Source organism: Melopsittacus undulatus, chromosome 3, assembly GCF_012275295.1.
Source record: "Melopsittacus undulatus isolate bMelUnd1 chromosome 3, bMelUnd1.mat.Z, whole genome shotgun sequence".
Lineage (NCBI taxonomy): Eukaryota > Metazoa > Chordata > Aves > Psittaciformes > Psittaculidae > Melopsittacus > Melopsittacus undulatus.
The window spans coordinates 118,133,320-118,137,330 of NC_047529.1; the positions used below are offsets into that span (position 1 = coordinate 118,133,320).

The 4,011-nt window shown below is 47.4% G+C and overlaps 1 non-coding gene across 1 annotated transcript; it reads left to right on the top strand.

The window, feature by feature from the left end:
* The first annotated feature begins 3,053 nt into the window (after positions 1-3,053).
* On the top strand, positions 3,054-3,147 carry TRNAI-UAU (transfer RNA isoleucine (anticodon UAU)). Its single transcript has 2 exons — positions 3,054-3,091; positions 3,112-3,147. It is a non-coding gene; the product is annotated as a tRNA-Ile (tRNA).
* Positions 3,148-4,011: the final 864 nt, after the last annotated feature.

Sequence of the window (4,011 nt, forward strand, 5' to 3'; positions counted from 1 at the left end):
CGGTCGGGTGGTGGTGAGCGGTTGTATTGTCTTCCCTTGTTATTTCCCTTATTGTTATTGTTATTGGTGGTAGCAGCAGTGATTTGTGTTACATCTGAGTTACTGAACTGCTCTTATCTCAAGCTGTGGGAGTTACATTCTTTTGGTTCTCCTCCCCATCCCTCCAGGAGTAGGGGAAGGGGGGAGTGAGCCCAGTGGCTCTGGGTTGCAGGCTGGGCTTAAACCACGACAAAGGTTCTAATATGATTTGTTTAAAAATGATACTACAGCCTCCATGGCTTGTGCATATGAGCAGTGCAGCTGCTGGAACAGTCGGCATGCTGGAACAGTACAAATCTGGGAGTTGTTATGATTTTCCAGTGGAAAAAAGCAATAGAGTGTGAGTTTGGACTGGTACTTTGCTCTTGTTCCTGTATGTGTAAGGGTGGCTGTTTTACCTTCACCTCTAGCAAATCTTTGCAGTTTAGTTTAAACTAAGTACCTAACTAAAACAGAACCCTCCATTTATTGTGGGATGAGAAGGTCCACGTGCAGATCAGAGTTCCACTGTCAGTACAATCACAATGTGACTAGCGAGAATTTCCTCTGAGATAAACTCAAAGGAATTATAATTTCACTCAATTATATAAAAACCAAACCAAAGCAGACCCTCCATTATTTATTTAGCACACAAATTTCTACCAGCAGAATGTCTGTGGTGAGACACCAGTGCACAGCCAAGTCATTAGGCCTGGATTTGGACCCACAGACAGGAACATCTCAGTGCTTTTTTTTACTGTAGGCTGCTGGCACAGTATTTAGCTGCTAAGTAAAGAGATCTTCTAGTTAAAATCCACTTTCACTTAGGGGATTGTGACCCAGCCTGGCAGGACCAGGAGAACTGAAGGCTGTTTTAATGACTCGTGTCATCATTAGTAACGTGTGTTGTGGAGCAGAACTCCATTTGTGGAGCATGAAAACCAGGAGATGATACAAAGCCACAGTAGGAAAAGACACAGATCCTGGAACTGATAGAATCAAGCCTTGCTCACCACAAAATTAATGTGCCAGATGTAGCTGCAGGGCTATTGTCTGCAACCCCCAATCTAATGCTTAGTCTCTCCTTTTTTCCACTTGGCAGAATACAAGGTACAGAGAAAACTGCTTCTGACATGGGCTGAGAAATCCATCTTGTGGCTAGAGTGAGGTAAGAAAACCTTGTAACTAGACCTACTCAGGGAGCAAACATGAAGTTTACTTATAAAATTCACCTTTAGTATGAAGCTGAGATTACTGTTTTCTTTACCTAGGTAGCATTTTCTGCAACCTTCTGATATCAGTAGGTTTTGAAAAGTTTCATTAATGGTCTCTCTATGATAAGAAATGGTCTTATGGCCATGCAACCCTATTTCTGTTAAGTGTATTGGAGAGGCAAATAGAAGAGCCCGTGCTGCAGGCCCTGTGGGACTCAGGTACATACGTATGCCTTGTGGCCTCACTGGGGTCTGGATTTTTCTTGCTGGTCTAATCCACAATGACTCTCCATTGTCCATCAAAGCCCGTTCCAGGACCTGGGGTTTCTGCTCTCATTTTCTGCTCAGATCCTTCCCTTTATGTACAGGTAAGAACTGCATTTGTTAAAGCACATAATGAGCTAAATACTATGTTTTTGGTTAGAGGAGGTATTCAGGTTCATAGGCCAGGATTTTTATCCGGGTTAAAGTGATAGAATCATAGAAACATAGAAGCACAGGATGGTTTGGATTGGAAGGGACTGTAAAGCTCATCCAGTTCCACCCCCTGCCACAGGCAGGGACCCCTTCCACTGGAGCAGCTGCTCCAAGCCCCTGTGTCCAACCTGGCCTTGAGCACTGCAAGGGTGGGGCATAGTATTTATTTTCCTGGAATGGTTGTCCCATGGGAAGGGGAGAGGGAAACAGAGCACACAGCCAGCAAGCGTAGATGCTGCCTGCTCCACTCTGCCCCTTCTACTCTTGAAAACAAACAGCATGGTGAAAACTGGATCTTAAGGCCTTGGTTTTTATCTACTTAGTGCTAATAAGTGTTCAGAGAAATCTTCACAGGGGGAAGTGAAGCAATTTGAGGACAAAATCCTTTTAGTATCTATTCAACTTTGCCTTTCTGTCCCTGTGCAATACGGAGACTGATTTAGCCACATTAATGTTAAAATAATGAAGCTACCCAGTGATAATCTGGAGATTCCACAAGCAGCAGGAAGCAGTGACTTTCTGCAGCATTAGGACAACTTTATTTTATATGAAGAAATAGGAAAGAGAAGACAAACACAAAGAAATAATCCATTTCACCCAGCTTCCTGTTGCTGTGATTTTTCTGTTTGCTCTTTGAGAACAGACACAAATGAAGCACTTTAATATGTTTTTTCATTCCAAAAAGCCCACAACTATATTGAGATAAGTGACAAGCCTACTACTTGAACCCAAGTAGGTGAAATAAGCCCTCAATGAATTACCCATATGGAGTGCCCCCCTGCTTTTAGGTATGTCCACTGTCAGTTTAGACTTCCTTTCTCGCCGTACTACTTGCGTCGGGCGCGCCCGGCCGCACAGACGGGCGGAGCACTACAACGCCCCAGGGCGTGCCGCTGCTGCAGCCGGACAGACAACCACTGTATGTCCTGACTGTCGTTAGTTCCTGGCTGTCAACAGTTCCTTCTGTCAGTGTTTTGGACCTGCACACGGTAACCGGGTGCGGATCAACCCCCCCGACCTGCGCCTTACAAACAGCAGCACGATGCTTTGTTACATCACGCCAATGGGCAGCGCAGAGGGCGGTACTCCCGACTCTGCCCATCGCGGCCGCCGTCGGCCATGCGGCCGGGGAGGGGCAGGAGGAAGGGGTTGTCCGGGGCACGCAGCCGCTGTGCTTCCTGCGCTGCAGGCGTTGCGTACCCCGGCTCCTTCCTTCCCACCGGCTCCGTCCCACCGGGTCCCCGTCGGTGCAAGCGGCCGGTACCGGACGGAGAGCTCTGCCCCCCCCCCCCCCCGGAGCCGGGCGAGGCCCTGATAAACAGTTCGGAAGGAGTTGGTGTCAGGGCTCCAGTGGCGCAATCGGTTAGCGCGCGGTACTTATACAGCAGTACAAAGCCGAGCAATGCCGAGGTTGTGAGTTCGAGCCTCACCTGGAGCACAGAGCTTTTTGTTTTCCTGCGGCTCGGCTTTGGGAATTGGCCGCTTTGAGTGTGTGTGTGTTTATAGGGAATGTGCGCAGCCATCAACGTATGCTCGCGTTTTGTGTGTTCAGAGCGGCTCCTGGGTGTGGGATAATGACAGTTTCCCGGTGAGAGCTGCTTGTGTGAACTTGCAGTAAATAAAGGTTGTGCTATAGTCTAGTGTTTAATGCAGATTGTGAGTAAATACTGACTGGTGCGGTCACTACAGCTGGAGGGTGGCAAAATCTCCCTCCTTACTTCTGCTTCGGCACTCTTTGTGACTGCTCCTTACCATGGTCATGCTTTACAAAAGTGTGGGCCATGCAGGAAGGACAGTAGTTCAAGTACATGCAGGTTTCTTTTCCCCGGCAGAGCAGTGGCAGAAGGGTGGCTTCCTGAAAGAGAAGCCTGGGGAGCACTGCCTGAATGTTTAGGTCCAGGTGTTAGAATCATAGAATAGTTCGGGTTGGAAAGGAACTTAAGATTAACCAGTTCCAACCCCCGTGCCATGGACAGGGACACCTCACACTAAACCATATCACCCAAGGCTTCATCCAGCCTGGCCTTGAACAGTGCCAGGGGTGGAGCATTCACAACCTCCCTGGGCAACCCATTCCAGTGCCTCAGCACACTCACAGTAAAGAATTTCTTCCTTATATCCAATCTAAACCTGTGCTGTTTAAGTTTCAACCTGTTACCCCTTGTCCTAACCCTACAGTCCAAAAGGAATTGTTCTCTACCTATAGCAATAAGTAGTAGGAAGTCTAACCCACCTGATAAATAGCCTGGAATAATTTGTTGCTTTGATCATGGCAAAGAGTTTATTACTTTATTTTCATACT